The sequence below is a fragment of the Staurois parvus genome, unplaced genomic scaffold, assembly GCF_062004578.1.
Source record: "Staurois parvus isolate SC_StPar_1 unplaced genomic scaffold, SC_StPar_1.0 ptg000091l, whole genome shotgun sequence".
Lineage (NCBI taxonomy): Eukaryota > Metazoa > Chordata > Amphibia > Anura > Ranidae > Staurois > Staurois parvus.
The window spans coordinates 5,770,377-5,782,697 of NW_028317887.1; the positions used below are offsets into that span (position 1 = coordinate 5,770,377).

Sequence of the window (12,321 nt, forward strand, 5' to 3'; positions counted from 1 at the left end):
TTGAAAACTCAGTGGGTGATGAACTGACAGACTGTGTTTTGCTGGTTTCTGTGCAGAAAGCACTTGGAGGGTTCACCTACCAGGCTGTAAATTATTGGGACTGAGCGAAAGTCATCTGCATAGACTCTGGCATTTGCTGAAATAAGCAGGATGTTGTTTATGTATGTGTTGATATACTGTGTATAGATAGATAGTATGCCTGGAACAGATTTCTTACTATTTGCTGCAATCGCATTAATGTCCCTGTTAAATTTAGAAATGAAACCTAGCATGTACCTATTGGCATCTGAGCTTTGTAAGAATCTGCCTGAATTGCATCATTCTGGATCACAGCCACAGCTTTGGTAGAACTGCCTCTGTGCAAAAAAACAGATTTGTACTGGAGATTATGTAAATATTGATGTTGTAATCTACATATAGCAGGAGTCTAATTTGGAGGCATAAGGAGATCAACTTTCCATAATAAAGTGACTTCAGTGAGAAAAGTAGTGATACATACAGTTGCAAGAAAAAGTATGTGAACCCCTTGGGATTACGTGGAGTTTTGCATGAATTGGGCATAAAATGTGCTCTGAACGTCATCTAAGTCACAACAATAGAAGAACACAGTCTGCTGAACATAATACTACACAAACATTAGATGTTGCCATCGTTTAATTGCACATAACATGTAAACATTCACAGTGCAGGGAGGAAAAAGTATGTGAGGCCCTAGCTTAATGACTTCTCCCAGAGCAAATTGAAGCCAAGAGTGAGCCAACCTTGACTCCAATCAGTGTGAGGATATTGGATGTGTTGCTGACAGCTGTCCTGCCCTTAAAAAACACACACCTGTTTTGGGTTTGCTGGTTTCAAGAAACACTGTCTAAAGTGAACCATGCCTCGCAGAAAAGAGCTCTCAGAAGACCTACGATCAAGAATTGTTGACTTGCATGAAGCTGGAAAGGGTTACAAAAGTATCTGCAAAAGCCTTGATGTTCATGTGTCCACGGTAAGACAGACTTTCTACAAATGGAGAACGTTTAGCACTGTTGCTACTCTCCCTAGGCATGGTCGTCCTGTAAAAATGACTGCAAGAGCACAGCGCAGAATGCTGCATGAGGTAAAGAAGAATCCCAGAGTGTCAGCTAAAGACCTACAGAAATCTCTGGCACATGCTAACATTTTTGTTGACACATCTACAAGAAGGAAAACATTAAACAAGAATGGAGTACATGGGAGGACACCACGGAGGAAGCCATTGCTGTCCAAAAAGAATATTGCAGCACGTTTGAAGTTTGCAAAAGAGCACCTGGATGTTCCACAGCACTACTGGCAAAATATACTGTGGACAGATGAAACCAAGATTGAGTTGTTTGGGAAGAACACACAACACTATGTGTGGAGAAAAAAAGGCACAGCACACCAACATCAAAACCTCATCCCCACTGTAAAACGTGGCGGAGGGAGCATCATGGTTTGGGGCTGCTTTGCTGCCTCAGGGCCTGGACGGATTGTTGTCATTGATGGGAAAATGAATTCCAGAGTTTATCAAGACATTTTGCAGGAAAATGTACGACCATCTGTCTGCCAACTGAAGCTCCGCAGAGGATGGGTGATGCAACAGGACAATGACCCAAAGCATACAAGTAATTCAACAAAACAATGGCTGCAACAGCACAGAATACGCCTTCTGGAGTGGCCCAGTCAGAGTCTTGACCTCAACCCGATTGAAATGCTGTGGCATGACCTTAAGAGAGCGATTCACACCAGACATCCCAAGAATATTGCTACACTGAAACAGTTTTGTGAAGAGGAGTGGTCCAAAATTACTCCAGATCATTGTGCAGGTCTGATCTGCAACTACAGGAAACGTTTGGTTGAGGTTATTGCTGCAAAAGGAGAGTCAACCAGTTATTAAGTCCAAAGGTTCACATACTTTTTCCTCCCTGCACTGTAAATGTTTACATGTTATGTGCAATTAAACCATGGCAACATTTAATGTTTGTGTAGTATTATGTTCAGCAGACTGTGTTCTTCTATTGTTGTGACTTAGATGACGTTCAGAGCACATTTTATACCCAATTCATGCAAAACTCCACGTAATCCCAAGGGGTTCACATACTTTTTCTTGCAACTGTACATACATGAAATATAATTTTACAATTAGGAATACAAAAAATAAAATCTGTAAGTGTAAGTAAAATAAAAATATTGTTGCTGCATGTTTTCAGAAATGCAGGTTAAAGCATTTGCAGTTTTGCTGGAGAAAAGATGAAGATCGGCAAGCAGCAACATGCATCTCACATTTAACAAGACTTTCACAACCTTATCAGGGATGGTTCCCATAAAATTAACCTATGTTGGCACTAACAGAGCAGGTATGTGAATAGTGTGTCTTATGACTAATGTATCAGATTTTATATCCATGGTTTGAAACCCCCCCCCACTGCTCAGAGCCGATCACATGACCAGACAGAGCGCCCTTCACAATAGGTAAATATAAGCATCTTCCTTTCACAGGGATACAGAAGAGGGGTGGAAGCTGGTATAAGCTAGCAATACATTAGCAATAGCCTGGAATTCCAGTTTAACATTGACTGGATATTAACTTTTTATTTGTGTTAGATGATCATGTAAGAGAATGATCCAGATAATGTGAATCTGGCAGTCCTGATGTCAGAAAAGCCAAACTCCCACCTCCAAACTTCTTGCTTCAGTTTTTTTGCTAGTGTCTTAGGAGGTTGGATGTCATTTACTCAGCTCTGCTGAGAAAATATCTAGCTATATTTTTGCTAGCCTTTTACTCCTTTTTTTTCTTCAATCAGGATACCCAATGCACCATATATACTTTTTTCTTCCCTGACTTCAATCAAGACTTCTAAAACTCCTCCTGACCTAGTCTCTACACAGACGCTATCCTGGTCAGTGTATCCTGAGCAACTGCTTTGTAGGCTGTTCCCAGAGCCCACTGGACTAGAGGATTATATGGCTAGCCTAAAATGTGGCTTTTTGGCACTGAGCCCTGCATTATGGCACTTTCTAGACCTTTGTGTACTGAGTTAGTTAGCCACAGAGCTGTAAAACAGCCTTACATGAGTAGGACCAGTTGAGCTACCTCACAGTTTGTACCATTGAGCTCCCTACTACTGCCATCTTACCATGGTAACTTTTAAAGCTGAAGGAACTAAATGCTGATGTCATCCACTTGGTTGGAAGAGTGTGTTTGATGGCAGATAAGTCTGGTAGAAGAACCCAGTTGCTCATCCTGGCCAAGTTCCCCCTCTTACCCAATAAGGTATTACAGTTGAGATGAAAGTTAATACAGCCGGGGCTTCAGGAGCACTATGCCCCCTTTTCCTTGAGGCATTGTAATCTCCCTAGAACTATACATGGTACTTTATTTTCCATAGAAGTTTCCAAAATATCTTGTTAATAACCCTAAAGAACTGCAGTGGCAGTGCAACTGGGGCATTGTGCAGGAGGTACAGGAGCTGTGGCATCAGTATAGCATACAAATATTGCTGCATGCTGTATTTAATAACGGTGTAAAGTACATGAAAAATAAGCTTCAGCTGTGGCATCAGGATCATTTTAACACAATTGGCTCTCCCCATAACTGATATCATAAGTTTGTTCCAAGCTTTGGTTTTAGCTCTGAATTTCTGTATTAGATGGGCAATATTAAGCTTTGATAACGAGGAACATCTGCAAGGAAATTAATTACAAAATATTTAAATGTCTCAACTACAGGATCTCAGAGTTTGGTACATAGACTTGACTATCTGAGTCAGTAAGCAGCATTAAGGCAGATTAATAGTCAGGCCTGAATAGGACCCAAATAACTTAATGACATCCATAGTCACTTTAAGAGACTTCCTGATGTTGCCCAAACAATTGGGCATGTCATTTGTATATAGCATCATCTTTTCATGTATACTGCCAAACCTAAATGTCTTCACAAGTGAATAATCTCTTATAAGGGTCTCTAGCGGTTCAATAACTAGGGGAAAAAAGAGGTGACAAAGGGCATCCCATTGTCAAGGTCCTACCTTTTCCCAGAGACTATGCGGCTTCATGTACTGACGTCCATCTTGGGTTTCTGCAGAGCATGGTGGGAGTCTTTTATGCCTTCAGGTCTCTGAGGTCCATCCCCCAGAGGGGTGTGGCTGAGTACATATAAGCCTGTGATCCGCACATGCTCTTTGCACTTGTGTCTTGTGTCTTTGTCTTGCTACAGCTCTGTGTATACTCTCGTGACTCTTCTGGTATCTGATTCGGCTTGTGACTAGACCATTCTCTGTGTTTTCCTTCGATCTGACCTTCCGTTGCTGAACCTGGCCCGTGACCTGTGATTCTCTGTCTACTGTTCTGTACCGTTTTGTCCCGTTGTTGTCGACCTGCCTGACTATGCTAATGTCATTCTTACCAGCTACACGCCATTGGCAGTGGCCTTTACCGCAGCCGGGGTGTCTCGGGGGCCGCGACCTGGTTCCTGGCTACGTCAAGTCCATCCCCATCATCAGGGGCCCTGGTGAAGGGCAGCCTGGGACTTAGACTCCACGCCCTGAGGGACTTCGGTCTGTTGGTGGTGGTTGTCGTCAGTCAGTGCGTTACCCTGCCACTAGGCCTACCTGTCCATTCCACAGCCCTGCCCTGACACCCATCTAGTCCCACCTTTGAAGCCCAAAGCCAGCAGAGAGTAAACCCCCTCCCTAATTCTAGTTTGAGGAAATACAGGTAACTTATTCATCCAATAAATAAGTCTGAAGTCAAGGTTCTTCAATACCTCCAATAGATAAGACCGTTCAACACTATTACTGATTAAGGAGCACCAGGGAATGAATGTCCACAATATGACACAATTGTCCACAAAGAGTAAAAGTAAAAAAGCAGTGCATTTATTAATGTCCAAAAGGTATTAAACACTTGGCAAAAACCTGGATTGAGCATACAATCACAAACTTTGATGTGGGCAGCCTGAGGTGTCCAGATGGCCCATGTCCTGATTCCCCTGAGCATGGTTCCCTGCAAAGGATGGATTAAAGCTGACTAAGATTGTATCTGGTGTGTGGGTACACCGGGATGATACATCGGATGCTGCCGTCACAACGGATATGTGTCACAGAACTGGCAGGAAGCTGACCTGGGTGACCAATGGTGTGGGCAGGGGTTGAGATCGCCCAGAGTCAACACAGGCTCAGGAGACAGGAACAGATGGAGCTCCAGACCAGATATGACATCACGGTCCTGGCAGGAAGCCTTCCTGAACATCCCAGGTTAGGGTAACTGGGCTTCTGGGCACGTAGGCTGAACAGTATAAAGCACAAGAGAGGATATGAGAGAGCAGAGGCTGCATAGATGACTATGGGGGCACACCCCTTCTTCAGGTCATATGACTGAAACCGGCACAGGATGTTTTTAAAGGGAGCAATATCCCCTACAACTTACTAATTATTTAATTACACAATATACAAAGAATTATCACTCAATAATTTGTAATAAAAAGAATACCAATATCATAATTTTAAAAAGATACCTTCAAGTGTAATATAGAATAGAATTCGGGTATAAGATTAGAAATCCTGGAAAAAAATGTATATATTTCCAACACATATACAGTATATATATATATATATAGAGAGAGAGAGATACATATATAGAAAACTCTGTATACAGATAAAAGAACATGCAGGATATATAAATTATGCATCTATACACTAACCGGATGAAATTAGTAATAATAGTATTGATGATTTGAAAAGAAAACAAGCAAAAAGAAAAAGGAAAGTACACCACCAGAATAAACTAAAAGTTAAAACTATTAAAAATTATTCAAATATTAGTGTGAATATCAATGTTCTCATTCAAGCCATTGGGAGCAAGGGTACCTAATTTATAAATCCAATACGTTTCTTTTTTACAAAGGAGCGCAAAACGCTCATTGTTTGTAAGGGAGTTTTGAAGAATATGTTCAATAGCTAACACGGTCAAGGCTTTAGGATCTTTTTGATGATGGGAGGCAAAGTGCTGAGGAACACTATGTTTAAGAATTGTCATTGCGGTGATAAGTAGTGCCATCATCCTTAAACAACAACATATGGAATAAGTCCTCTTTTTTGTGGGATTTTAAAAGGCACATAGAGACAAAAAATGTTTTTTGTGTAAAAATATTGACACATTTTGGAACACACAAAGAAACACAAAGAAGTGCCTAAATACAAGACAAGATACCTGCAGTAGAAAAATGTCTGTAAATACATTGTCACATCGGATTCAGGTAATATGGCACTAAAGCTTACATACTGGTTACTTGTACTGACCCTGCATAGGATGACTGGTGGAGAAAAACCTACACAATTTTAAAATCAAAGGGTATTTACTGTCGCTATTTTCCCAGATTCTCCCAAACAAGGCCACGTAGAAAAATACTGCCCTGGCTGCTCCCAGGAGCAGCCAAAGGAGGAAACCGTGACTTGTCAATGAAGGACTTGCATCAATCCCTGTATAGCAAAATAAGTATGAGAAAAAACATAAAGGTACTGAAACCAGTTCTGCCCAGATTCCCACATACCATGAGGGTATAGACTTACTTTGCCAAAGGTGAGAAGCAGAAATGGAAGCCAGACCAAGGATTGGTTGAATTACAAAGCCTCCATATGCTGGATTTCGGTGATTAAACAGATGGGCAAATTATCGCTATATGCAGGTGTATATAACCTCCTTCACAGATGGTTTGGTATCTATAAAAAGATAAGAGTAACAATCTCAAAACCATAGCTATAAAGAATCCCAAAGAAAAACGTTGTATACTAGTGGTCGATCCCTCCGATATCATAAACACATCAACGATGTATCTATACCATAAAGCGATGGATTCAGCATTGGGAGCAAATTATTCTAAATCCATTAGAGTGCATTCCCACTCCCCCAGGTACAGATGGATGGGGCACAACAAGTTCCCATCACCACGCCCTGTACCTGGAGGAAGTGGAAACCACTGAAAACAAAATAGTTATGGTGAAGCATGAAATCTAATGATTCCACAATGAATTCATTGAAACGCCAGTCATCACAGGCTCGCTGGGAAAGGACATTCTTGATACAGGCCAGGCTCTTCGCATGTGGTATGAAACTATATAATGCTTCAATGTCAATGGCCACTAGTAAAGTTGATGGAGAGGTCTGTAACCCATCAATAATTTGAAGTAGGTGGATTGTATCGCTTACATACAGTATGTAGGTAGACTTGTCACATGTGGTCTTAAATAATCATCAATTAATCTACTAAACTTTTCAGTTAAAATTATTATGTCTTCCTGAAGGGACTTTAGAATCTTTATGTAGCTTGGGTAGAGAGTAAAAAGTAGGGGTGCTTGGAAAGCTGACCCTCACATATTCCTATCTTAGTGATGATACCATTGATGATGGACATTGCCGCAACTCACACGCCTTCTCAACCCGTCCCCTCTCACACAGCTACCCCCTCATCCCCCCTCCCCCTCGACATAACCCACAGGGACTTCGTCGCTGCTCAAACTCCCTCCAACCCCCTTCCCCCTCACTCAGCTACCCCCTCTACACCCCTCTCCCACGGCCCCACCACTGCTCTTACCTCCTCTCCCACCCCACCCTACTTTCCTCATACTGAAGCTCCCCCAACACTCCGCACCTTTGACCTTACTACCATCGAAGAAGTCTCCCAGATCCTCTCTGATGCCCGCCTCACCACCTGCCCCCTTGACCCTATCCCCTCACAACTCCTACAACCTCCCTCCCCCTCCATCCTACGCTCCCTCACCCACATCTTCAATCTCTCCCTCTCCTCCGGCACTTTCCCTTCAACTCTGAAACATGCACACATCACCCCCATACTTAAAAAGCCCTCCCTGGACCCCAATGACCCGAACAACCTCAGACCCATCTCCCTGCTCCCATTTACATCTAAACTCCTCGAGCGCCTAGTCTACACCCGCCTATGCTCTCACCTCAACGACAACAACCTCCTCGATCCCCTACAGTCCGGCTTCCGTCCCCTACACTCCACCGAAACTGCCTTACTCAAACTCTCCAACGACCTGCTAACCGCCAAAGCTAATGGCCACTATTCAGTGCTCCTACTCCTTGACCTCTCTGCGGCCTTCGACACAGTCGACCACCCCCTCCTCCTCAAAAAACTACACTCCCTCGGCCTCAGAGATTCTGCTCTCTCCTGGCTCTCATCCTACCTGTCACAACGCTCTTTCAGCGTTACCTATAATGCCACCACCTCCCTCTCACTCCCCCTCTCTGTTGGGGTCCCTCAAGGCTCTGTCCTCGGGCCCCTTCTCTTCTCCATCTACACCTCCTCCCTTGGCCAACTCATACACTCTCACGGCTTCAACTACCACCTCTATGCCGACGACACACAAATCTATCTCTCAACCCCCCACCTCACCCCCTCGGTCTCCACCCGAATCACACACCTGTTGAGCGACATATCAGACTGGATGTCGCTCCACTTCCTTAAACTGAACCTCTCCAAAACCGAGTTTCTTGTCTTCCCTCCAGCCCGGACACCACCCCCCATTGACTTCTCCATCATGTCCAACAACGCCACCATCAAACCCGCCCCGCAGGCCAGAGTACTTGGTGTCATTTTGGACCCCAACCTATCCTTCCAGCCCCAAGTCCACTCTTTAACAAACTCGTGCAGACTCCACCTCCGCAACATCGCCAAAATCCGCACGTTCCTAACTCCAGAAACCACTAAACAGCTCATCCACTCCCTCATCATATCACGACTCGACTACTGCAACTCCCTCCTCACTGGCCTGCCTCGCCGCTGGCTATCCCCGCTTCAGTCCATCCTGAATACGGCTGCCAGACTCATTCACCTTTCCAACCGCTCCGTTTCCGCCACCCCCCTCTGCCAATCCCTCCACTGGCTTCCGATTGCGCAACGGATCAAATTCAAAATCCTAACGCTGACGTACAAAGCTGTCCACCATACTGCCCCGAACTACATCTCTGACCTAATATCCAAGTACCGCCCAACACGCACACTCCGCTCCTCACAAGACCTCCTTCTCTCTAGTTCCCTGGTCTCCTCCTCCCATGCCCGCCTCCAGGACTTCTCCAGGGTGTCACCCATCCTCTGGAACTCCCTGCCCCAACCCATCAGATTATCACCTACTCTCCTCTCCTTTAGGCGCACCCTGAAAACCCATCTCTTCAGGGAAGCCTACCCCGCCCCCTGCTAACTTGCCGACCTTCTCCACTCTTCCTACCACTCCATCCCCCACAGCTATCTCCTCCTGTGCCACCATCCCCTCCCTCCTAGATTGTAAGCTTGAAAGAGCAGGGCCCTCGATCCCCTCATTTTTTGCATTGTATTGGTACTGTTCTGTCACATGTTCTGTCCCCCTTTATAATGTACAGCGCTGAGCGAACTATTGGCGCTTTATAAATACTGTATAATAATAATAATAATAATGATACCATTCAAGCAAGCCAAATCAATAAATTTATAGATGTCATCATGGTATTTATGAATAAGTGTGACTGGTATGGGGCAATACCATTCTCTATTTCATCCCCTTGATCACCAGATTGGGAATGGATCCCTTTCCCTTCTTCTCCCCTGTCTTTATTGCTGTCCTGCGTTTAGCTCCCCCGGCGCGCAGAGGCCGCTGTCCTGCTTTTCAGCTGGGATTAGCTCATTAAGGTCCCCATGGCGTGTTTCCTTTAAATATCAGAGTGAGGCTTGGTTCAGCCTTCCTCTTAGACCGCCTTCACTTCTGGGCACCGCTATGAGCTCCGGTGGCCGCATGACGCGTGATACTGCGCGCCGCGGGCCTTTATGGGCCACCACCGCAGAATAGGCTTGTCTATTTGCCCACCCCACTAGCTTGAGTGGATTGGTGCATTTCCAAGCCATAACTTTCTATAATGGCACCATTAAAAATATCACTTTTGCGCCATTACCAAACAAGTCATTTTGTTTCTCATATACTGGGGATGTTTGTGCCACCTCCATTTTGCTGGGTATACAACTTTTTTCTTTAGGATTATTTAGAGCTATGGTTTTTAGATTGTAACTCTTATCATCTTTTTATAGATACCAAACCATCTGTGATGAAGGTTATATACACCTGCATATAGCGATAACTTCATCTGCTTAGTCACTTAAATCCAGCATATGGAGGTGTAGCGATACCCCCGAAGGAGCCACTTGGTGATTTTGGGTTTACTGTTCTGTGTCTCGAGTCCAAGAACACCCTGAGCCCATCAGGCACACCTGGTTAGTGGTAGACACTATAATACTATAAAGTAGACTCACACACAGATTAGATTGCTGTGAAGTTTATAGCAAACTTTACTGTAGCTTGATTATACAATATGAACAGAATTGGCATGTACAAAGTCAGTTGTTACTTTTGTCAACCTCAAGCGAAAAAAAACACAACCTTTATCACAGAGTCTTAATCAATGTTAGCAGGCCTGCTTTCAGAAACAAATCCAGTACCTTCAACCTGATGTGGCTTAGTAGTCCCCAGCGAGCAACAAGAACTATCAAACGGTTAAACTAGCTCACTTTGAGCCCTCAGGACTTGATGGCAGGGAGGTAACCTGAAATAATAAAGAGCTCTTTACCCCCAAAGTGACCAATGTTCCTTTAAGTGCAGTGGAGAGTCTTCTGCATGCTTGATGGGGCCCAGCTGGTGCACAATGAGAGGAAAAGTGAATGGTGTGACGATCGCGCATCAGACCCCAGCCCTTCTCACCAAACTCGTGACCGAAGGACTAGCCAATCTAAAACCGCGATGTCACGTGCGTAACAATGCCATGCCCAGCTGCACCCTGCACAACGATTTTGCAGCTAATGGACCACAAATCGATGTACCGGCAGCCTGAATGCGATTGTTACTGGGTCAGGTTAATTAAGCAATTAACCCTTCACACTGCCACTACCTCCTTTTTGTACAGAGAAAGAGGAAACTCGGCAATATCAACAATAACACTATGATGTAAATAAATAGTGTAGCGCTCAAAATAAATAAGTAGCCAATTCATAAAATATGATCAAAAAATTCCCTTACAATCAAAAATACCTTATAATAATAATAGGGATAATATAAATGATACCCCGAGGAAGTCACGAGCAGACAGTGATGTAACGCGTAGGTTCGTGAGTCCGCAGTTTCCAGTGCGTGGTGACGCACTTCCGGCGTGCGACGCCATCTTGCTACACTCAGGAAGTCCCATACGCATGCAGTGTACCCACACATCGGTGAGGAGGGAGGACTGCGGGGAATGTGAGTGTTATCCCTGAATGTTTTAATAAAGGAGTCGTTTATTCTAAATACTACACTTAGAGGTTTTCTCTTTCTTGGCTCACTGGATGAGTGAGCCATTGTCCTTCAGAGATACCTTGGCTGAGTAGGGGAAATAGGAGCCCTATAAGGAGATCCACTGAAGGAAGGAAGCTGCTGACCTGTATGAATTAAGGATCCAGGGTGATCCTGCAAGCCTGTTGGCCCCTAGGAGTCATTGGGAGGAGGTGAGGACGCAATCTAGCCACCATAAGGAGAAGATTCTGGCACAATCACGAATAGATTTATAACCACTACACATTGCATGATTACGTTTATCGCTAGAAGGACATTATTTGAATTGATTTTTAATAGAATGGACACTTGTTTGCACGTTTTTTTGGCACTATAGCACTTTTATCCTTTATAAAGGTTTTATTATTACCTGGTTATTATTTTTAATAGGTGTGTAAGCACAATATGTATTTTTTAGACACTTGATTTATTTATATAGTGTGTATACGTCTAATATGAAATATGGTTATTTATTATAAGTTGACACCATTTATATTATCCCTATTATTATTATAAGGTATTTTTGATTGTAAGGGAATTTTTTGATCATATTTTATGAATTGGCTACTTATTTATTTTGAGTGCTACACTATTTATTTATGTAATTTTACACTGTGTTAGGTATCAGTTGGTGAGTGTTGGCAGCTTTAGGCTAGTTCTCTCCATTTATAGCGCAGGAGGACCTTTGATTACTTAATAACACTATGATGGTTGAGATAATCGTCTGTATAGCACTGTCACCACAGACAGGTTATACAGAGGGTTAAACACCCACAGTAGTGCTCTTTTAGAAGCAGGAATTTGTAAGTTGCATTAACGAGCTATAGAAACAGTTCAACGCTTTCAGAAAGAAAGATTTATTACTAAAAGGCCAAAAGGGTGCAATAAAAATATTTACATAAAAAAAAGATGTAACCAATATATATATAAATATACAGAGAACAATAACACAGCAAAGAGTTAACAAAGGAGG

General features: G+C 43.4%; 1 long non-coding RNA gene across 1 annotated transcript in view; it reads left to right on the plus strand.

Moving 5' to 3' along the window:
• LOC149468197 (uncharacterized) overlaps positions 1–12,321 on the plus strand; it is a 254,065-nt gene that overhangs the window by 21,656 nt on the left and 220,088 nt on the right. Inside the window, exon 3 of the long non-coding RNA XR_016311782.1 lies at positions 2,214–2,360. This is a non-coding gene — a long non-coding RNA (uncharacterized LOC149468197). The remainder of the gene's footprint in view (positions 1–2,213; positions 2,361–12,321) is intronic.